The following is a 24,905-nucleotide window of genomic DNA, read 5'->3' as shown; positions in this document are numbered from 1 at the left end:
GACCAGAAGATTCACTAAACAAACTGTTTAATATTCATGTGACAGAATAATAAATAAACAATTTTTTTTAATTAAGTTATATATCCATATATTGACTTGTAAAGGAAAAATATTAACTAGATATTGTCAAATGAAAAGTTGGATAACCAAACAGAACCCAAACTGTGCTCCTATTTTTGTAAAGGTATATAGACAATATTGTGTATATAAACTAAGTACTTATACACATTCACATTCAGACAAATGTCTGGACTTATGTCTGAAAACAATAACAGTGATGATCTCTGAAAAACCAGGAAGTTATTTTAATTTCTTCCTTATATATTTCTGAACCATTTGCATTTTTATATAACTATATATTATGGTCATAATTAGAAAAATAAAGATTAAATTTCTACTACTAATTTTGGTTCATCAGATAGTCAATCCTAGTATTTTTGAGAAAAAGCAGCTTTCAATACACTGACTTCTGAAGGTTTCTATTTCAATTTATTCTTTCCCCTTCTCTTGTTTTTCTTATTGTTATTTGGAATGTGGAAATACTGTTAGCACTGCAAAAAAATGAAATAAAATAAATCCAAAAATATTACTAGGCTAAGCTTTTCAAAGTGTATTTTAATATAGCACAAAGCATGGTCACTTTTTTATTACTGATTACAATGTTCAATGGCCTGTGACACAATTCAGACTTTTTGGCAAACAGGGCCTAGTTTCCATTTCTTTTAGTACAAGATGTAGGGTGTGGAAACTTTCTACTTCCTTGGAAACTCTTCTGAAAACAGGTTTTCACTCAATTCACCCTCTAAGTGTTTAAGAGGTGACTGAATTTCTGAAAGTGGCCTGGCTGGTCAAGTGCCACTGGCAACCACTGAAACTTTTGCACCATGCAAAAGGGGGAAAAATCCATATCAAAACTCTGTCATAGATCTCTTCCCCACTTCCTATTTCTTTCATTGAAAAGGCCAAAATGCCAGGCTAATTTTCCTATGGAAACATTTAAACTCAGCATTAAAAACATTTACTTTAATAACAGCATTTCTCAATAACAGTAATAATAACTTGGTATTATTGAGGAGGGTACTCCAGAGAGAAGAGATGCCTAAATTCCACACAGGATTTTCTTTTGTTTTTTGTTTTGATTTTAGTTTGTATGTTTTTTCCTATTGTATTGCCAAATAGAATCCCATTTTTTAAGTGTTTGAATAAGGGTCAACAAGATGTCTAAATTGCATTTTTTTTTTCCTAATTAGAGAAGTTGGGGGTTTACAGAAAAATCATGCGTAAAGTACAGGGTCCCATATACCATCTTATCATTAATACCGTCCATTGGTGTGGTACATTTGTTACAATCTATGAAAGCATATTTTTATAATCATATAGTCATACTATTAACTATAGTGCATGGTTTAACTTAGGGTTCACTGGTTGTACTGTGCAGTTCCAGATTTTTTCAAATACATTTTTTATGGAAAAAAAAAGAAACACCACCTTTAATTGATTTCTTAACTGGGCAAGATATATTATAATGACTTTCTTAAAATGGAAATAGCTTCTGCTGCTCCTATCATTGAGCAGTAGGTTGCTTTCTATTACGGATCCCCCAAAAAGACATGTTGAAGTCCTAATCCCCAGTACGTCAAAATGTGGCCTTATTTGAAATAGAGTCTTTGAAAATGTTTTTAGTTAAGATTAAACTGGGTTAGGGTAGGCCCTAATCCAATATGATTAGTGTCTTCATAAGAAGGGGAAAAGTGAACATAGAGGGAGAGACACATGGACAGATGCTGTGTGACAACTGAGGCAAGCAATGAAGGCCACGGATTGCCAGCAAACCGCCAATGTAGGAAGAGGCGAGGTAGGATTCTCCTCTACAAACCTCTAGAACTGTAAGACAATAAGTTACTGTTGCTTTAAACCACTCAGTTTGTGGTACTACATTATGACAGCCTGAAGAAACTAAGATAGATTCCTGGAACAAAATCCTAAAATTAAGCCTCTTTTTATGTTTAATCTGGATGTACTCATTTGCTTCTGTGGCCTAACAGTTAGAATTCCAATTTCCCAGGGAGTCCTTTGCATTCTCTGCTTATGGATTTCAAGAGGAAGCTGACCGTGAACTTTTGGGGATGCCATATCTGTTCCCAGAACTATCGTTTACACAACTGGAGTCAGGAGGCTGGGGTGGGCAGACAAAGCTAAATGATCCAAATCATCCTATATATGTTGTCACCTTATAAGTGTGTATCTTCAGAGACAGAATGCAGTTTCCTAAAACCACTGTGAGTCACTGATGCTTTTTAAATGCCAGTATCTCATCAATTCCCATGGCTTTCATGACCACTGATGCCCTGAGGCCCCTAAATCCTCCACTCCATTCTTGACTTCATCCCTGAATGCCAGGCCAACATGGGTGGATGTCTTTCTGCAAACTCAGCATGCTATCTCCATGTCACAAATTCATTTCATCATCTTCCCCACAAATCTTATCCAGCACTCAATATCCTAGAGCCTTGATGTCTAAAATTGAAACTTAAAATTCAAAACCAACTCTGCTCTTTCCTGCAACTTCACAGGCTGTCTCCAAGACCTGTAAAATTCCACCTCAGATACATTTCAGGAATTTATTGCCACCTTTCTATTCCAGGTGCTATTTTCACAGTCAAAATCCTATTATTTTTTGTTGACACCAGAGACCGGTAAAGTATGGCCAACTGGCTAAACCCAGCCCACCATGTGTATTTGTAAATAAAGTTTTATTATAACACAGAACACTCATTCGCTTACCCATTATTTCTGGCTGTTTTCTCACTATAAAGTTGGAGTTCAGCCATTACAACAAGGTCTTTTATGTCACACAAAGCTTACAATATTTACTGTTTGGCCCTTAAAAGGTAAGTACAGGAAAATCTTCTTGGAATTCCAGAAATACTTGCATAAATGAGATTATACCTCTGATCATAGAAAACTTAACTCTGTGTTATCAAGTCCAAAGCACCATTCACACAACTGTCAGACGCATTTTTTTTAAATCAAGATCTGATCATGTAATGCAGCTTCCCCCAAATCACAAATGACATCCCAGAACATACAGAAAATGAAAAAAGGTAATTTTCTTTGTTTGGCATTCAAAACCTTACAAGATCTAGTTATAATCTACCTGTCCAATTTTATTCCTTGCCATTTTCCCATTTCGACTTAATAAGATATTCAATGTTTCCAGAATACATCTTACATTTTTATCTCCTCTGGCCTATTCTTCTCACTTCTTCCATTTATTTAGCATGTCTATCCAAACTGGACACATTATTTGCTATACAGCTCAAATCCTGTCTCCTCTCTGAAGCCTTCCTGAAGCCTTCTCCAGCAATTATCTTGTAGGCTGTAATGTCATGGCATACATGATTGTCACATTAATTACACAGAATTATAATACCTGACCTCCATTCCACATCCACATGAAAGTTCATAACCCCCTAAGGGGCAGGAACCATGTACTATTCAATTGCATTTCCCTCAGAGACCTTAGCATAGCATGCAGCATAGAGCAAATGCCCAATAAAAATATTAGTTAAGTCAAAGTAATAAAGTTGCTGTGGTTTTAATTTTCCTTTGTCTCTAATGCAGTTCTTTTACCTCCTGTTCTAATTTGCTAGCTGCTGAAATGCAATATACCAGAAACTCAATGGCTTTTAAAAAGGGGAATTTAGTAAGTTGCAAGTTAACAGTTTTTAGGCCATAGAAATGTCACAATTAAAGAGAGTCTACAGAAATGTTCAATCTAAGGCATCCAAGGAAAGATACCTTGATTCAAGAAGGCCGATGAAGTTCTGTGTTTCTCTCTCAAGTGAAAAGGCACATGGAAAACATGGTTAGGGTTTCTCTCTTGGCTGGAAGGGCACATGGCAAACACAGTGTCATCTGCTAGCTTCTTCTCCAGCCCCCTGGGAGGTGTTTTCCTTCTTCATCTCCAAAAGTTGCTGGCCAGTGGACCCTCTGCTTCATGGTTCCACGGTATTCTGTCATCTTTCTCTGCTCTCTCTGAATCTCTCGTTTTCTCCAAAATGTTTCCTCTTTTATAGGATTCCAGTGAACTAATCAAAACCTACCTGGAATGGGTGGAGACACATCTCCACCTAGTCCAGTTTAACAACCACTCTTGATTGAGTCACATCTCGAGGGAGATAATCTAATTAAAGCTTCAAACATACAGTACAGAATAGGGGATTAGAAAAAGGGCTGCCTTTACAAAATGGGGATTAAGATTAAAATATGGCTTTTCTAGGGTATATACATTCTTTCAAACAAGCACATCTCCCATATTTTCTTCTTCTTTATTCATATCCTTGTGCACCTCATGTGAAGTTATCAAGCAGTAGTTCTAAGGAATGATTAATTTGGGAAATTAAACACCTCAAGGCTTTCAGTTTTCTTTTCTTTTCCTTTTGCTCAATATTTTGACAAGAAATTATGATGAAAAAGAAAATAAAATAGTAAAATGAGCAGTCATAAATGTTTGCAAGCTTAAAGCTGTACCTCAAGAAAATTTAGTAAATTGGAGGCTGCTGTTTAGAGAACTGGCATGAGCTAAAGTTAGACCAGTTGAAGACTTTTGAGACAGTCCAGGCAATAAAGATGGTGGTAGTTTCCTGCAACTCCCATACTTTGTCTAGTAAGAGTAACCTTACGTCCTTTCTGAACGCACAGATTCCTGATCTTCCTCCACTGAAAATTCTGATTCAAGAGGCTTGGCCACTCATTTAGTTAGGAAATACCCTGGACAATTCCCTCAGCAAGTAAATCTGAGATGCACAGGCCCAGAGCAGGTAGGGATGGTGGTGGGAGAAGTCAGATTCTCGGTATAGGACAACTAGGCAGGAGTAGGTGCAAGGTGTGTGAGAAGAGGAGTCGAGACTGACTCCAACAATTAGGGCCATCCCATCTGGAGAGAAAGGTGTTGAGTGTACTCTTCCTGCTATAAAAAATATTGGGAGACCCTTAACAAGGACAATCAGTCTATAAATATTTCATGTGATCTGACCTGGGCCCTTTTCAGTCCACTGGACCAAATAATTTGTATAGATCCTTCCTCCACCACACCCCTCCTACAACCCCACTCACAGGTCCTATTAGAAGCATGGGGAAATGAGAAAGACTGAGGAGTTTGTTGGAGGGGATAAAATTTAAGAGTTCTATAATTTACAGGAACTAGTATACATTCTCTAGATAAGGCAAAAATGATCAATTAAGTGATGTTGAAAAGAAAACATTTACAGAGTTCTTTTATAATGTTTAATCTCCTTTTCCAATTGTTAATCAACATATGTGTAAACAGTAAATAGTATCCATTGCTTCACACTTTTACCTTTGGGTAACCTTTATGTAACAAAAGCCCAGCTGAACAAACTAACAGAACAGTTAAACAAATAAATCTTTTTCCCATAGGAAATGTCTAAAATTTTTCTTCTAACCCAAAAGAAAAAATCTTAAATGTGATATGATTTAAAATAATCATTTTATGAAGTGATTCATGTTTTTCTATGAAGAAAAGTGAACTTATCCATCATAACTTTGGTGTATCTTCTTTACAGAGAGACATTACTTGTTTTGCTTCTGTCTGTCTTTCTGTATGAAGGCCAATACTTTTTTTTTTTTTTTTGCCAACCAGGGTTGACTTTCCAAAAGTAAACGACATGTAATGGTATCACTTATATAGAGAATGTTTTCCTTTTTCCCTACAGAAAATAGGAAAGCAAATAAAAGAAAAACATTCCATATGCTGGAATTCATGATCAAATTTCAGAGGACTTTTCTCTACTCCATTTTCTGAAAAGCTGATAACAGGTACGGAGATCATAATTTTGTATTGTTCTATACAGACATCCAGTGCTGTGTACCTACCTTTGTCTATACAAGTGACCACAGAAGCAGACAAAGACAGGTACACAACACTGAATTCTCAAGAAGCAGTTTTTCCTCCATTGTATTGGCAATTTCTCCAGTTTTATTAGCAAATGCTTACATAGTGGTTGATGATACATATAGCATTTTCTCTGGCCAGTGACCCATGGAATCCTGGAATCCAGAATTGACCAATGCATCCTCATCCTTTACTACCAGTTATTTGATGGAAACAAGAGCATTCAATTATAGTGGAGAGGTAATTAATTAGCTCCTAACGAAGGTCGAAGAATTATCCTTCCTAACATCAGTCTCTTTCCAACTCTTCCACGGGCATTTGCTCCTTTCCAAAGCAATGTAATAAAACTACATAGAAGAAAATTCGCCCTGTCTTTGGAGATATTTATTCATTCCTTTGTTTGAAAGATATTTAGCACCTCCTATCTACTGGGAAATTTTATAATAACTGAGGAAGAAGTGATAAACCAGACAAATTCCCTATCCTTACAAAACTTATATTCTGGTGGGAAGATGAAATATATGTTTTCTTCTCCCTTTTCCCTATAAGGTATTTTTCTACTCCTCAACTTGCTAAGAAAATCGTCTCTGGTGCTAATGTACTTACCCCACTCAGAGACACAAACATCCTGTAATTAACATACCAGCCTCCTTGGAGGACAGTTTTGTGGTAGATGCTGTCACTTGAACATGCTTGTTGAGAGTCTCACCCATTCCTTGATCCATTTATCAATAAAATTTTTCCTACCACATAGAATATTCTTCCTGATAGACTCAGCTATCTCCAGGCCATTAGAGTCACAAATATGATAACCAGAAAATCCTGCCAGGGCATGGGGGTTGAGAGGTGGGAATATCATGACCTGGATAAAGGAAAGAATCTTGGTTTATATAAGGATAACATAGGAATATTTATACATTTTCACTTGTAGGAATAATTGCCTCTATTAGATCATCTTTATTTTCATTATTGAAGGTAGTCCATTAGTTATTGTGGTGTATTTTGTACTTTTTACACATGTGCTCTCGATATTCTTTACAAGTTGAATAGGATTTGCATCTGGCATGGAAGTGTTTCTCATCCTACCAGCAAAAATGAGAATCTCAAAGTGAGCACTGGTAGCCTAGGAATGTATGAACTACCTTGAATGATAAAGAGCTCCAAAAGGCCTGCATCCTGAAGTGAAATAAATACCAGCTCTGAAATTTCAGCACTTAATTTCTTCACTTATCAAATGGAGATAAGGTCAACAGGACCACTAACAGCCATTACACTTACTGTGTGCCAGACACTGCACTATGTTCTCCATGTGGAGTGATTAATTTAATCTTTCCAATAATTCCATGAGGTAGAGGCTATTTGTAAGAACACTCATAATCCTTGTAATATGTGTGAGCAAATTGAAGCTTAGAGAGCTCATGTGAATCTTCACTGGCAGGAGTGAGAGGAGAATAGAAAACACTTTAAAGAGAAAGAAAGGACAAGCATAGATAAGTTTCCATTAGCTATTGGGATATGGTAGTTATGGTAGTTGAAATAGAAAGCAGTAACAGTAATATCTGTATCTATATCTATATTTACATATAGATATAGATATAGATATAGATATAGATATAGATATAGATATAGATATAGATAAAACCTGTGTCCCATAAAATGAGTTTGCAGATAATTTTCATGGGTATACAATCATTAGCATGGTGGCTATCAAATATAGGGAAGAAGATAAAGCAGATGTAACTATGCTCCCCCTAACGTAAAGAAGAGAAAGATGCAATTTGAAGAAGTGATTAAGAGCTGTGCATGCTGCTAGAAGAAGTTAGTCAGACATACTTTGAATCCTGGAAAGAGAAGACAGTAAGTCAGCCTGAGTCAAAGCCATCCCTTGGTGATTTTAAAATTAAAAAAAAAAAATGGTTTCAGGGCTTAGAAGTATATTGGCCATACAACTAGAAAGGTGAATATAAAGGACATGGGTTTTAGAATTAGAGGCCATAGTTGAAATTATAGCTCTGCCACTAATTTGCCTTGGGCGTGGTTTCTAACTTATTCGAGTCATGGATTTCTCAATTGCAAAATGATCATAATAATTACTGCTATTTCTTGAGATTGCTGTGATGAGTATGTGGGAAGATTTATAGATCTCACTGGCAGAGTACCTAGGACATTCTACATGTTCAATAAATAAGAGATAGTATCTCTCTCCCTCCCACTCCTATCTTCACCAACCTCCACACATACATACCTCCAAAATTCCAACTGTTTACACCAAATGACGAGAGAGAAATGCATGCCCACAGAGCCAAAATGTCATCATTTCAGGGATTCTGGGACAGAAGGCCAAGAAAAAGAATGGTGCTCACCTTGTTGACTCTAATTGGGACATTCTTTCCTTCCAGCTACCAACATTGCCAAAGACTTTGGATCACAGAACTTATGGAACCTAGCAATCAGTTCCCTGTAATGCCACTATTGCAGTATAAAGCCTTTGTTGTCTTTTAGTTTTCTAGTCAAAGCTTCTTTTTTATTATAGCAGATCTAAGAACGCAAAGCAGGAGTACATGTTTACACAGGGATATAATTCCTGCAAAAACTTGTTTTCCAGTTATTATGTCAAACAAGGAAAAAAAGTGATTTTTTTGGCCCAGCCAAATAAATTATTATTTACTAATTAGAAAAATAACAGGCTTGCAATTGACCATGTATTATTTCCATGGAACAGGGGTATGTAATCTCTGGCCTATAGAAGTAATGGTTTTCTACTCCCTACCTCTGCAGGTTTTTGTTATTCTTTTCCTTCCCTCTTTCCTCTAATCCTACATTTCAGGTCAAGGAGAATACATGGAAATTAGTGTCTAGTAACATGAGTAAATTAGTGTATAATAACATGAGTAATATCAGGAGTCTATTCTTAAAAATGAACATATGTGAGAGCTTTTGTATTTGGCTATACTAAGAAGAAATGCATATGGCACAGGAGGAAAATAGAGCTATTTTTGTAAAAAAAAAAAAAAACGATGTTTGAGCCATGAGGCACAAAAAGTGTTCTTTTGGGCCCTTATAGGAAACTGAGAGATGAAGATTTGAAGGAGAGACCACCCACAAAATAGCCTCATTTCTTCTGTCAGTTAACTAAAACTGAGATGCTGAGGGAATGGCAAAGGAGCAGGGTTGGTCTTGTCTGGAGAAAAGGCAAAACAGAGGAAGAGAGTTTACGATATGACTATGCTGTGGTTGTGGATGCTGCTGCCACCATTTACCTTCACTTTTGAGGAAGGAGCACCCATGTTTGCTTTGAGAGCAATATACCTTCCACTCTCAGCCCTTTTGCTTCTGGTACAGCTAAGACCCTCAGTGCCAAGAGTGGAATACTGGCCAGGCTAAGCAATCAGCCACCAAATTGGATGTGAACACCTGTCCTGAGTTCAACCACCCTAAGCCATGGAGTCTCAATTTTGGGGTTATTTGAGTTATAGAGGAAGAAGACTTCCCTTTATGATAAACTGAGTATCATGCTGAGTAAGTGGCCATGATAGCTTGTGAAGACAGCCTATGGAAAGCAGAACCAAGAAATAGGTCCTGTTGATCTCCTTTCAGCATGATTCAAGTATTGCAATAAGCCAGTCATACTCCCGGACAAATAGTCAGTTTTGGTTCAAGCCAGTTTGTGGAACTCAATCCTTGGATTGAGTTCTCTATCCTTGTAAAGCAAAGAAATCATTCCCAGAATTCTTAAGGTGATCGATTTAAGTATTCAGTATCACTGCCCCCAGGAATGGCCACATGTCTCCACAGCCATGGTGTTCTAGTTTGCTAGCTGCCAGAATGCAATATACCAGAAACAGAATGACTTTTTAAAAAGGGGAATTTAATAAGTTGCTAGTTTACAGTTCTAAGGCTGAGAAAATGTCCCAATTAAAGCAAGTCTATAGAAATGTCCAATCTATGGCATCCAGGGAGAGATACCTTGGTTCAAGAAGGCTGATGAAGTTCAGGGTTTCTCTCTCAAATGAGAAGGCACGTACAGAACACAGTCAGGGCTTCTCTCTCGGCTGGAAGGGCACATGGTGAACACTGCATCATCTGCTAGCTTTCTCTCCTGGCTTCCTGTTTCATGAAGCTCCCTGGGAGGTGTTTTCCTTCTTCATCTCCAAAGGTCGCTGGCTCGTGGACTCTCTGCTTCGTGGTGCTGCAGCATTCTCTGCTCTCTCTGAATCTGCCATTCTCTAAAATGTTTCCTCTTTTATAAGACTTGAATAAACCAGTCAAGACCCACCCAAATGGGTGGAGACATGTCGTCACCTAATCCAGTTTAACAACCACTCTTGACTAAATCACATCATCCAGGGAGATGATCTGATTGCAGTTTCAAACATACATTATTGAATAGGGATTATTATACCTTTATGAAATGGGATTTTGATTAAAACATGGCTTTTCTAGGGAACATACATCATTTCAAACCAGCACACGTGGGAATACAGAGGCCTGGAATGGGGAGCTGTTTTTAGAGACTCTGGGAACTGAAAAAGTAGGAGGCCTCAAAGGGAAAAAAAAAGACATCGAAGACCAATTTTTTCTTATTCACGGATTTCCCTGGGTCAACTCAGTGTGATAATTTAATTCAAATGGCCAAGGGATATCATCATAAAAGACTTACATTCTTAATATCAAACTGGGGTTATATGGCATTATAAGATATGATCATGACTGGTCTATTGGGTTAAAGCCCAAATGCATAATATAATTGGATCAACTCCTTACTTTAACTGAACTAAAAACATTTAAAAGCCCCAAGTATAGCATAATTTGGTTTATGCACCTTTGAAATACTCTAGCACAAACCGTTTTAATTGCTGAAGATGATCAGAAAGAAAAAAAGGCAAAATTTAAGAAGTTGAGAGATTAGATTCTCTGAAAAATCAAATATTTTGTTCTACACATAAGGTTTGAAACTAAGGTAAGCAATTTGAAGTAGCATGTTGGTGTCAAAATAGAAAAATAAAATTAACAATAAATTACTGACCCCATGATGCTTGTGATTTGAAAAGATAATACACACAGAACATAGGATGTTAAAAAAAAAAAGTCTTGGAATCAGGAGCAAGTGTTCCATTACTGAAAACAGTTTAAGAAAACAAAGATAGTATGCAAGGCTTTGTCCAAGATGGCCACCATGCAATCCTTCCCTCCATAAACACATAGGCCATAGCCCATCAAGTTTATTCTTTTCATCCCCTTGAGTCTTGTCTGGCTGTAGTGACATATTTGAAGTGAAATCCAGGGACAACTCAGACAAAGTCATAAAAAGTCTTGTAGTTGTCATCTGAGTCTTTCAGTACTCTCTTCATTGAAAAGTTCTCTCTGGGGGAAACCAGGTGCCATGTAAGAAATCTGAATACCCTATGACCACCATACTATAAGGAAACCCAAGCTACTCATGTGGAGAAATGACTTGGCAAGAGAGATGGTTTGCCACCCCTAAGTGTTCCAGGAATCTCATTTCAAATAAGCAAAGGAGATATTTTGGATATTTCATCTCAGTGGATGCACCATAAAAAAGAACTAAAGAAGCCAGCCAACAACACAAATGAAGACCCCAGTTAGCCATTTCATCCACCTCCAGCCATTGGAACCACCCCATCTGAGGCCCCAATCATCCTAATGCAAGGATCAGCGATTTCTGCTTTGCCTCGTACCAGTTCCTGGCCTAAAAAAATCATGAGCATGATAAAATGATGATTGTTTTACATTGCTAAGTCTTAAAATAATTTGTTAAGCAGTAACGTACAGTCAGTATAGCAACTATCATCTGTGGTCAATATTTTTTGTCTGGATTAAATACTTTCAAAATGGATAGCTCACTATGATCTAAAATCTGCATCTGGAAGCAGGATATTTCACAGAAGCAAAGTCAAAGCTGAGGTACCAAGATTTTCTTAATTGCCATATTGTGCTTTGTGAAACAAGAGAGCAAGAAATTAATATTTCATAGAACAGTCTAAGGAACAAAATAATGGAAGCAATACCCATTAACCTGAGTTCTGAGATCTAGTCTTGAAACACTAAAAACAATTTAAATCATGCAATCAGCAATTGATCATTTAAGGAACAAAAACTCTCACCATCTGTTTTAGTTAATTTGGCCAACTTAACACATATGAGATGAAGCAGTTTTGCCAACACAGGCTATGTTTCTGGTTTTCTAAACTTAAACTACCTCTGACCTTTATGATTAAAATCTAATTAAAAATGTGGTTATTTTTAAAAGGTAGAGATGGCGTAATTGTCTCATCTATTAAAGTCATGACTAATTGTTAACCTTCTTAACTTGCTGATTCACTGCCATGCCTTTCATTTCAACCTTTTTGAAAAGAAAGTCCAAAAAATTCAGATTGCAAAACAAACTCTGCTGAGGAAAAAGCCAATTCACTTTAATTGCATGATCAAAACAATTTGAAAGAATTTTACAAATTTACAAGTCTAGCCTTCTAGAATTGTGAATTAACTGAATCTTTGATTCCAATTCTCCAGCTTTTCAATCTAATCTAATTAACCCTCTAAATTCACTGAGCAACTGCTATGTGCCTATCCCTATTCTAGTATTATAGAATAATATGAAATAATTATATGGCATTGCCCATGCACAAGGAGTTTAAATCTACTTGGGATAATAAAACTTATAAACACAAACAAATACAAAATGATAATATATCTGATTTCTTCCAGGAACATAATTTCCCTATATTTTCAGGAAGAGAAAATCATATATGTGAATGGAAATCTTCCAATCCACTGAATACCATTAGGGTTTTACCAGTGTTCTGTTTGGATACTAGCCGGTCTTCTCTGCTAAGATTAGAAGATTCCTTAAATATTTGCAAAATTCCTTAACTATTGTTACCCAGGATGAAAGAGTTGCCCTTGTGGGAAGCAGCCATCACATAAATCCCTATATTTTGTACTTTCTATTCCTAGGAATTTTGATTTCAGTCTTGTGTAGCCCCACCATGTTCTCTGTCCATGGTCCTCAGTGTAGATTCCATGTCCGTTCTGAACGGTCATTAGAGTCTCTTGTCTATCTTGGGTTCATCAATTCCAGAGCATGACAGTATCTCTTTGACCTGTTTTCCAGGGAATCTCCAAAGTTAATTTATGTGCTACAAGATTTATCCGTATGCCACATAGTTGCATTTAAACTTAGACCATTTGAAATATGCTATGCAGATTTGGTAAAACACTTCACAGCCATCCTCATATAAAGCATAGACAAAAACAAATTTAATTTTACTAATTAAGATATATAAAGCAATCAGGAAGTGCTAGGCATATTTGAATACTGCTGGCTTCCAAAAATAATTAAGAAAGTCAATTCTTATTGCCTCAACCAATGTTTTCCTTTTTTAAATTTTTTTAAATGTGAGTGATTTAGAAAATTAAAATCTTAAGAAGAAGGTCAAAATAAAACAGATAAAGTGGTATTGCTTGGTGCCCTCTAAAATACCATCTAATTTAACTGCAATGTCTTGGCTCAGGGATCCCACATAAACTCCCAGTATATTCCCTAGAATGCTGGGATCTTTTACATATTCTTTCTCATTCTCTCTCAGTATCTCTTTCTCAATCTCTCTCTCTCTCTCTCTCTCTCTCTCTCTCTCTATCTATCTATCTATCTATCTATCTATCTATCTATCTATCTTACACACACACACACACACACACACACACACATACATGCCATTACTTTCATTGCATTAATTTTTTTGTCTATTCATATAGCTGCTATTACTTCAGATTCTTCTACCAAGGAAAGAATATAGACAAGTTGGGTTGCCAAAGGGCTTTGCTGAATATTTTTCTCTCTTATTAACACAACTATTCATAAAATATCTCAGGATGGGGCGGGCCATAGTGGCTCAGCAGGCAGAATTCTCGCCTGCCATGCCAGAGACCTGGGTTTGATTCCCAGTGCCTGCCCATGCAAAATAAAAGAAAAATCTCAGGATGAAATGGTTCAAAGCCTAGACCATTTAACAAAAAGCAAAAAATATATAAAAAGACAATAAAACAAAGGAAGGAAAGGACAAAGAAAAGGGCACCAATTCCTTAATAGTGTCTATAAATTTATAGAGAATTAACTTTATGTTTTTCTCATATATTTCATCCAAAATTTCCTTTGTGGATTTTAGGTTTTGGAGAGAAAGCTCATTTTTTGAGGCAGTATCCCCAAATTTGTACATTTAAGCCACCCAAACAGACACTTTGTACCAGGGAAAATACTTTATTCTAAGCATAGAACTTTGATTCTAAGATTTGGTTTGAGCTATGACCACCCCCTACTTTCCCATCTCTTTCTTCTCTACCATCTAGCTAAAACAAATTATAAACTGCTCAATCTTTCCTTTCTCCAGTAGTAACACTTCTCAAGTAAGACCATCTGTTATCCAACTCCTCCCCAAGTTTGCCTGTCTCTCTGCTCTCTCTTGGCTAAGACTTGAGTTAAGAAAAGTGGTTTTTGACTCATTAAGCATAGTTGATTACTTCTTTAATGACTATTACAACATAAGCTATCCTATATGCCTTGCCTCAGTAATGCTATGACATCTGACCTTTTTCCTTTCAAACCTATTAGGGAGTCTTTTAAAAGAAACAGATACCTTTGTAGGAAAAAAAAATCTATGGTCCCAGCAATGGGTAAACATTCCAGAGGGGTTTCTGCTTTTCCCCCAACAGGTCTGCCCATCCCTACAAATTGCATTCTTCTAAGAATAGTCCTACAGTGAGTCATGTCAACAGAGAAAACAGAGAGTTTCTCAATATGACCCAGGAAGAATTTTTTTATTTGAATTTGCATGTTGTTTATATATTCAAAGAGGAACTGGAAGAAAGGGTTTCACTCTCATTGAGTATATCCAGTCATGAGTTCTTTTCAAACTTTGCTGTTTGCTCAGTTCCGCTCAGGAGTGAATATTTGGAAAGGAGGACTATGACTCAATTTCCCTTCCTTTCATCTCACTCACTCTTTCATCCATCATTCCCAACATGCCATGAGGAGATTCTTTGCCAGTGTTGATTCCAAGCTTCAGTTCTAACCACATGTCTCTACAAATCCCTTCCCATCTTGAAAAGTTCAAGTTTCCACCCTTTAAAAATTCTTCATAAGCCTGCCTCATTCTCTGCTCATATCATATTCACTATTACATCCCTTGCATGCTACTGCCTCAGCTAACCTGTACGTTTTTTATCTCATCTTGCCTAAAACAATATTTTTCTAATAAGCTTCATTCCCTCTCCCTCAGTAGTGAATCTCAAGGTCTACAAATAAGCTCCTGAATTTCATCTAGAATCATTCTTAGAGTCACGCCTTAACCCTCAGTTATTAAATTTTTCCACATCGTTCATCATTAAAGAAGGATACCTGTTATATACTGGCATCTCACAATTCTTAAATTAATATGGGAACAAATCATGTTGTCCTTACTGCTGCCAATTTTATTAACAATTACCTTTCCTTAGGTCAAGGATAGGGAAAATGGATTGTGTGTTCTGTTCTGTCCCTGCTGCCAAGTTGAATACACGATTAACACATTTGGTATGTTACAGTGAGGCACAGCTGAGTAATGGCCTAGAAGAGGATAGGGAGGGAATCTTAAAGCTGGATAGATATGTGGGGCTGAGGGAAGGAAGATGATGGATAGAGATGCACCAGGACAGAATGAAAGCAACTTGGTGGGAAAATGATGAAATCCAAAATCATAATTTCAAGTACCATTTGTGGCAAAAGATCTATACCAGGGTTTTAAGATGAAGGAGGATAGTCCAGTGCATAGGAAATCCTGGTGATATATCAGGCACAGAAGCCCTTTTAATTGTATAGAGAAGTATAACTTGGAGGAAATTCTAAAACAGAAAATGTGAAAAACTAAACCTCATAGTTTATGTTGGGGTGGATGCAATTTGCACTGACCTTTGTTTTAAAACTTCTTCAGTCAAGATTAGTCAGGGAAATAGAGTAGCCCTGGATATAGGATTATTAGTTGGCCCAGCTTTGTAAGTGAGGAAATTAGCTAAAGGGAAAATGAGATAAAATGGAGAGAGCAGTGTTTGTTTTTTTTGTTCAGCTGGATTATAATGAAGCATGAATGAGAAGGATGATAATAGATTTTGAAAGACAAATTGTCATTCTTGCTATTTTACCATTATTTTCTCTGTTTGGGTTTGAGCCTTTCTATTAGTTTATTCTAAAAATTAACATACTCCTAAACACTATCTTCTAAAACTGAAAAGGACAAGGAAGTTGAGCTGGTTTGTAAGTTAACTTTGAAAACTAGGTTAAAACCTTAAGGCTTCTATGGTATTCATGGATCTCTCATGTGTTAGAGTGCAAAAATCCAACCTATTAGTTTCATTTAACCCTTACAAAAAATCTGCTATGTGTGTATTATTACATATATGGCTCAGGATGAGAAAATTGAGATGAAAAGAGGTTAATCAGCTTGTCAATGTCATGCTAATAATTTAACTCCAGGACTGCCTGATTTTAAAGATAACCATGTTCCCACTAATCTAACACTTTCTAAATCTCCATTAGTTTAATAGGAATCCTTTTCTTTTTTTAATGAAATGCTATGCAGAACTCCAATATGGAGCACAGGAGCTGATTCTTTGGAGCAGGGATAAATGAGAGGGAGATACCCCACCCACCAGCCCTCTTCCCCACATCCCCTTCATCCATATACAAGAATCCCCAGAGGTGCCACCAATGGTCCCTTGGCATTGCTGAAATGCATTTGGAATAATTCATTACACAATGAAGATTTGTCTATTTTTTCATGCAAGTCTGCCTACCTAAAACTGAAAATATTTGTCATCCATTTGGAGAGAAGGCAGTAGCATGTTTATATAGAGAGAAATGTTATTTAGCCCACAATGCAGCAATTTTCTTAAATAAGCATGCTCTTTTTTTTATATTAGCAATAAAGGCATTCCTTGTGGGTCACTTAAGAGACATTTACTCCATACATGCCACGGACAAAGTGCAGAATGAGGCTGTTTTTCGGAAATGGGTAAAACAAGAAAATTGCTGTGTGGTATAGTTGAAAGAGTCTCTGGTAATTCAAGCCCTGGCAGCCATTTATTTCCTGCATGGTCTTGGAAAAATTATCATAATATTGGACTTCAGTATTTTCTCTCCTGTGAAATCGGGTGGTTGGATGAGATATTCTCTTTTCTAGAAAGCTCTGGGTCTGTGAAGAACCTCTCCAACCTTCTTTGTCCCTACTCCTCAGTCCAATTCCAGGATCTAGTCAAACATTTTCCACTAACACCTAGAAGGTTTGGTTCTTCCTTTTGTCTATCCTTTGATATTCATGGTCCTACCCAAAGTTGTGCTGGTAAACACTTAACAGGTGGCTATAGAGCGTAGACAAATTTCATTATTGTAAATACTCCCACCATGGAAAAGTTTGACTACCAAAGCAACTTCACTGAACACAGAGGTGGGAAGAGATAGGTAGTACAAGTCCATTATATCTCATTTCCCCCACACAGACACAATAGGTATAAATAATTTGCAGAGAATAGATAATAGTAAAATAATTAGGAAGTGATAATTTTTAAATATTTCTTACCTTGCTTTTAATGTAATCTATTTAATTATAAGCTTATATAAGTTGGATTTTAATTTGCGTTGGTAGTCTCTATCTTTTGCTGCATCCCTCTGTCTCTAAGTCAATTTGGGTAATCTACTACAAGTTTTACCTGAAATCTGGGTCTCTTACCCAAAGCAAAAATATAAAACTAGCAATATTAGAAAAGTCACATCTTCTAATGAAAAGAAATCAGATTATACACTTAGAAAGATTGGAGATCTACAGCTTCATCTGCTGGGTTTTAAAGCTCAGTGATGCTCAATTATTTGGAAGAAATTAATTAATTAGAGCGTAGAACTACAACAATGAAACACATTGGGCACACACCTCTGTTAGATTTTTTTAAATTAAGACAATAAAGAAGGATATTTGGGAAATTTGTGAATTCTTAGGTATTTCCCAAAGAGTTATGAAGCTGCTCACTAAAGAGAGCAGTACATCTGAGAAAGAAAATGTCAAGAATTAAGAAAAAGAGAAATCTGAAATACGGTGTTAGGAACGTTATTTTGGAGATCTTGATCACTTTCTCAGCTTTATCTTGTGTTGGTCTTAGTTTGGTACCAGCTGATTCAAAGTTAAATAAGAGGCTATCTGAATGAAAACCAGGCTCATATGGATGACTGAACTATTCAAAGGATACACTGATTTTCATTAAAGTAAATGATTTTCAGAATACAAATAAATCTAAGAAATACACCTTTGCCTCACACTCAGCTACACTGCATGATTGAAACCAACATGAAATTTTACTTGGAAAAATTATAATCATTGCTATATTTGTTTCTATCATTATATCTGCATAGGGAGCAGGATACCAAATGAAGAATTACAGTACAATTTGAGCAAGATGAAATACTTTATACAGCTCTTTCCAGCCCATATTTGCCACACACAGGATAGTTCTGACCAAGTGAGCAACGGCTCACAACTAAATCAAATACACAAAATGCATTTTAATAAAGAACCATCAAGCTAGGAATAAAGGGTAATCATATAACTTCTAAAAATGCTTTAGAAAATAACAGTGTTCCATGTAAGAGGCACTCTGGCTATACTGAAAAGCATTCTTTATTTGAACCAGACAATTAAAACATTTTTCTTAGAACCCAGAAAAAAACATGTTTGTTTTAATGAACTTCTGAAGGCTTCTGCAGATGTTGAATTTTTGAGTTCTATTTTCGTTGCTCTGCACCTAAGGAAGAGGCTACATGTGGCCATAGCACCTTTCCCAGCACCTTTGCTGGGAAAGTCCAATGTGTGCACTTTCCCAGCAAAAGAATGGAGGCAGACATGGTGTACATAGAGCCCAGGTGATCACTTCTCTGAAACAAAATGGAACGTGACTATGGAAGAATGCAATGAGAACATTTAACACAATGTTTTGAATGTAAAATGGGAATTGATAGTGGAAGTGTGAATATTTGAGAGATGGGTAAAGGAAAACATGTGTAAAGCTGCATTTAAGGCAGATTATTGTGAAGGCCAGCTGTATAAAAGGGAGATTTGGTTTTGGAGTCAGTTAGACCTGGGTTGTTACTAGCACCTTTAATTACTAATTGGATGACCTTGGGCAGTTAGTATAAACTCTCTTGGTCTCAGTTTCTTCATCTATAAAATAAGACTTTAATGTTACCTACATCACAGGACAATTATTAGAAATTAATGCAATCATAATCATGAGTTCCTTAGAACTGATCCCTAGTAGGACAGAAATTGTAAAATAATTAAGATGTGGCTATAGGAGCTCCTAATCTCCCATTTGCAATGTTTGTAGTGCATGGGCATGATGCGGCCATCCTGGAATTAGACTGAAAATATACTTGGGCTAGATTGTATATAGTACATTGTTTCATTCTGTAAAGAACAGAACAGTTGAAAGTGGTTAAAAGCAATAGTCTGGAACTAAAAGTGGAAAGATTGGGCAAGATATTAGAAACAAACCAACCACAACAACCTCCCAAGTTGTAACAAGAATTGGGCAAGAGAAGAGTGGCCTGAGTCACCATCAAGGAGAGGATTCAACGATAAGTTAGAAAGTAGATGAAACCATGCTGGAATGACTACAGATGAAGACTGCTTAAGGTTGATAATATGAAATGGATTTTCCAATCCCAATCTAGTTTATTTTTATCTTCCTCATGAAATGTAAAATAATTCACATGACAATTTGATTGAGACCTTATGGGTACCATTTCCATTGTGCAAGATGCGAACATTTAGGGCAGGAAAGCTTTGCCAAATGGTAACAGAAGATGGCCTGTATGAGTAGGAATCAAGCAAAGAGTTGAGCAACGATTTAGTGAATCTGAAGAGGAGAACACCAGTGTGGATAATCCAAATAAAAATGTTTCATTGTCATCATTAGAGTTTCTTCTCATTTGTGTCCATCAATGAACGAGGAAGTAATGAGAGTCTAAAAGCTAAGGCCTTTGGTCAGTGCCCTGTGGTTCTCTCTTGTGGAGTTATCGGTCAAGGACTTTCTGCCCATATCTAAAGAAAACCCTAGGCAACTCTCAGATGCCCCCAAAACTCAAATTTTGCTATAAGAGAGCCAAAAATCTATGGAAAATCATAAAAAATATATATTTGGCATATGAATGATTATTTGTGTGTCCTTCAGAATATTACTCGGTATCTGTTGCAATCTAGTATGAGTTTTGTTTTTGTTTTTTTAAGGTCAAACCATTTTATTGAGGGAATTCTAGTGGGTAAAAGAAGGAGTAGGGACAATGAAGCCCAACGTCAGCAAACCAGCAGGGACCTCCCGACCTCGCAGCTGCAAGTAGTATGAGATTTTAAAACCTCTAAAAACTCTAAAGGTCAGTGTAGATCCAGTTTTAGGCAATCTGTTCCTAATTTTGCTTTGCACTTGGAGAACTTTTCAGAGTTTTATTGAAGGATTGCCATTTCAGTGCTGGCCAGCTCAGGCAGTTTATGTCTCAAATGTATGGTAGAGGGTGAGAATAGTTAGAATTATGGAAAATCAGACCCTCCCATCAATTCACAGGTACAGGCTGTACTGTTGTTGGGAAATTTCATAATCTCATTTGCGCATCTGTGTTTGTTTAATATTTGAGTGTGCTTGGATGTGCTTTTATAAATGGCTATCTATAAATCCCCATCCATTAGGTAGCCTGAGACTTTCAAGAGGAGCTCCAAAGACCTAATCAAAAGAACATTTTGGTAATAATTCTCTGTTTATAGAGAGCATCTCTTTCCCATCCCCCTAAAGCGCTCAAAGTGATTTTCATTAAAACATTACAGCACGTCTATGAGGTAGGTAGTAGGTTGGAATCAGTAGCTTTATATTTTATACATGAGCAACTAAGCCTCCAGCGTGCATGAGAGAGTCCTTAGGGGACTGAACTAGAAACTTCCAAGTGTTATGTTGACTTGCCCTTCACACAGTTGCTTAAAAATGCACAAGCCAAATACAATTATACTTTAGATCAAACACAGGGAAATGAGTACTTAATCAACCTTTGAAAATGTATTTCAAATGTATTTCTTTTAAGTCAGCTTCCCAGATATATTACTGTTCAATTATATTCTAATAAGAGCATCGGGAAATTCACATTTCTCTCTCAGAAACAGGGAAATACCTTTGCATGTGGCAGGAAGATAAGACTTGAGAAATTTAATCACAAAAATGTGGGAATGCCAACACAATTCCCAAACTTACCTTTGCAAGAAAGACTTACAAGGTACGAATATCTAATAATGCTCACTACACACACACACACACACACACACACACATATCTATGTTTATATAAGAATATGCACTTATATTCTTAAATATAAGAAGAAACAGCTTATGATAGAGCAGAAAAGTTTTTGATGCAAATTTTTTTGGGGGTAACAGAATGAAAAACCTCTAGAATAAGTTCTGAAGAGAGGTTATAATCAGACCTACTCCTACCATTTATAAGATCTAATCAAAAGAATAAAAGGAACTTGGTTGTTATATTCTAATCCCTGAAGTTGACAAATAGACCTTCATAAGGATTGTTTAAAATTGTAAACTGTAGCTAGCTTTAAATTCCTGCACCAATTTGTGAGTACTCTGGAACTAAAAATTAGAAAACAATGAGAGGCAAGAAAATGGACGTTGGCAGCACTGGGAAAACTTACTTTGCTTCATAAAGATCTATTGCACTCATATTCACTGATTGAAAGACTGAAAAGTTATTGAATTTGCCTTTTGTTTAAATTAAGCCCTTTGGCTGCCCATATCATCCCGCACTATGAAGCAGTGTCCATTTCAGAGGTCAGCAAGAGTACAATCCACAAAGCTTCATGTTATCTGGCAACAGTTCTTTGGCTTTAAGGACACAGCAAGAAACAAGGAGAAGCTCTTCTCAGAGGCCTAAACAATGTTTATCACACGTTTAGAGCTACTACTTGTCTTACTGGGCCAGCACTAAGTGCTAGATCCCAACTGACAAAGATGCCTGTGTGTTCTTTAATAGGTTTAGTCGGGGTAGAAGTGGTTCTGTGAGACCCTCTAAAATGCAGGGCCTAAAGAGCCCTCTTGCCTTGATCTCAGGGTATTTATTGGTTAGAGGATCTTAGAACCATAAATATTTTCAGGAAACTTTGAGAGAGCTATAAGTTATTCCACTGAAGATGCTTATAGGGGCTAAGGGAGAAGGGAATGCCTTCATCTTAAAGATTGATTTATTTTTCTAGTTATAAATATGTGAATTTACAGGAAATACATCTCTGATCTATCCATCAGGTTGTAGTAATACAGTTCAGATAAGGATCACTGTAAGATTTGTAAAAATGGCACGGTGAAACATTCTAGTTTAAAAGCAACAAAAGCATGGTTGAGTTTTATTTTCATCAGTAAAACCATACTAACAGCAGATACCAAAATCCAAATTTCCCACACATCCACCCAACCATGCATATCAACACAAAGCACAAGTAAGATCTATCATTAACCATACTGTTAGCATAATAAGGAAACAGAAATACTACTGACTCCTATTTTTATAAATGCTAGTAAATACTCATTGAATCCAGCAGTGCAAGATCTAGAGACCAGGCCAGAACAAATAGATGAAGACTGTGTGACAAAAAGAAGAACACGATGGTATTCAAGTGGTGGGAGAAATCAGATAACATCATCTGCAGAGAAGGATCCATTCTGGGTGGAAAAGGGTACAGAAAATATGCCTGACACTTGAGGCACAAGAATTCTGACCTCAAAACTTCAAAAGAAGGAGAGTTTAAAACTGTGCAAGACCAGAGATGGTCCTGTTGAAAGTAGCACTTCTGCAGGTGGTGGGGGAGGGGAAGGTGACATAAGAAGGAAAAGCAGCTTTTGCAGTTCTCGTCAGGGTACAGGGAAAGGGAGAAAATGGTAGGTGACTTGGGGTTCTCAGTTAATGACAGTCAGTCAAATGCAATGACACAGATTTCAGGAGGGTAGATTAACAGATACATTCTAAGTAAATGATTGACAAGATGTTCCAGGTGAAATAAGAATGTACAAATACCTAGAGTGGCTCTCATGTACACTTACAGCATACCTTGCACTGTGTTATTGAAGAATAATCATGCTTTCCATTCTCTCCTATACCACAACCTTTGGATTTACATATTCAATGATGATCCTAAATGGATGACTTGGTATAGAGTTGAAGTCAAAGGGACAACAGAAATAAAGGAACCCATTTATAAACCTCTTTTTATGAGAAGATTGACACCAATAGAGGATAAGCAGCATCCCTAAAGTCATTGGTCAAATGAGGCTGATATTTAGATCTTTGAACAAAATGCCTTGCTACCTTACAAACCAACTAGCCATTTTCTGGAATGATGACTTCAGAATTCTGCTGATAAAGAGAGCAAAACATTTTTGGACTGAAGTTCTTTACCACTTAAAAAGAAATCTCTTTCCAAACCCTGCCAAACAGATGCTGATACAAAATCAAAAAGAAGAAGAAAATCCAACACAGGTGGAGTATTTTAAAAAGACATTTCTGCTTATTTCTACCCAGCCCTGCCACCTCCAAAAGCAAACTGCTATTCTATCGCAGAATCTTATGATTGGATTGGAAAAATCATAAGAACAAAAAGCACTGGCAGGTTATACAAATTGTTCCTGGATACATATTGCCTAGAATTCTATGTTCTTTTAACAGATGTTTGACTTCTACAAAGTTCTATTTTGCAAAAAGCTTGGATTAGGGTTCACTTTTATAGACAACTCACCTTTAAGCCAGTTGTTAGATGAGCCTGGAATTTATTGTGATTTCATCACCTGCCATTACTCAGATCAAAATGGAGATGATCTTCTGCAGACTCTATTGAGAGAATGATGAGAAATGCCTTCTGTTCTCTTCCCCCATCCACCACTTTAGGAGTAAAAGAGAGAGAATCCCTCAGTCATCAGTCTTTCAGCTGACTGAATCAAGTCATCAAAGTCACCTTAGATAGGAACAAATGAGAGTGGCCATTCTAGAGTTCCACTCTAACATCTGAGGCATGAGAAAATGGCTATATTTAGTGGTGGGAATAATTTGATATAAACTTTAAAAAGCAAGTTCATGACAACATAAGACCTTGAATGGATTCAAGATAAAATGCCCAGTCTCCTACATCTGGGCCTTTCTCACAAAATAGTAAAGAAAGATACCACAAAAGAAAAGAAGCAGAAAAACTTTTCATATGTGTTGTATACATACTAGATATGAAATATGGTGACAATTCTTTACATGTTTACTTTGTTTGATCATTACAAGGATTGTTTTAATATAGATATTTTTATTCTCCAAATTACAGGTAGGAAAATTAATGCTCACAGAGGTGAAGCAACTTGTCCAAAATTATATAGTAGAAACTCAAGTCCAGGAATTTCTGACATACATTCCATAATATTCACTACTATATTTTATGCAAAAAAATGCCACATAATAAAAAATTAAAACCAAATTATAAGATAGACAATTTGAAGAAGATATTGGAAACACATGTGATTAAAGAATAGTCAATGTCCTTAATACAGGAAAAAAAAATAAAACTCATAAGGAAACAATAAAATCCTCAGTATGGAAAATAATCTAAGGATCAAGGATGAAGTTCTGGAGGTCAGAAGTCCAAAATGAGTCCACAGGGTTGTGTTCCTTCTGGAAGCTCTAGGGATTCTGTTCCATACCTTTTACGGCTTCTATAACCCACCCAAATTCCTTGGCTAACAGCCCCACTTCTCCATTTTCAAACCTGCATCATAATATCGTTTCTCTTCTATGAACTCTGAACCTGCTGCATCCCTTTTATAAAGACCCTTGTAATTAAAATTGGGCCCACTCAGGTAATCCAGGATAT

General features: G+C 36.6%; 1 long non-coding RNA gene across 1 annotated transcript in view; it reads right to left on the bottom strand.

Moving 5' to 3' along the window:
• The window catches only part of LOC143685795 (uncharacterized), a 43,454-nt gene extending 19,534 nt beyond the window's left edge, over positions 1 to 23,920 (bottom strand). The window contains exon 1 of the long non-coding RNA XR_013176734.1: positions 23,793 to 23,920. This is a non-coding gene — a long non-coding RNA (uncharacterized LOC143685795). The remainder of the gene's footprint in view (positions 1 to 23,792) is intronic.
• Positions 23,921 to 24,905: the final 985 nt, after the last annotated feature.

Source organism: Tamandua tetradactyla, chromosome 6 (assembly GCF_023851605.1).
Source record: "Tamandua tetradactyla isolate mTamTet1 chromosome 6, mTamTet1.pri, whole genome shotgun sequence".
Classification (NCBI taxonomy): Eukaryota; Metazoa; Chordata; class Mammalia; order Pilosa; family Myrmecophagidae; genus Tamandua; species Tamandua tetradactyla.
This window is presented reverse-complemented; position numbering and strand designations above follow the sequence as displayed.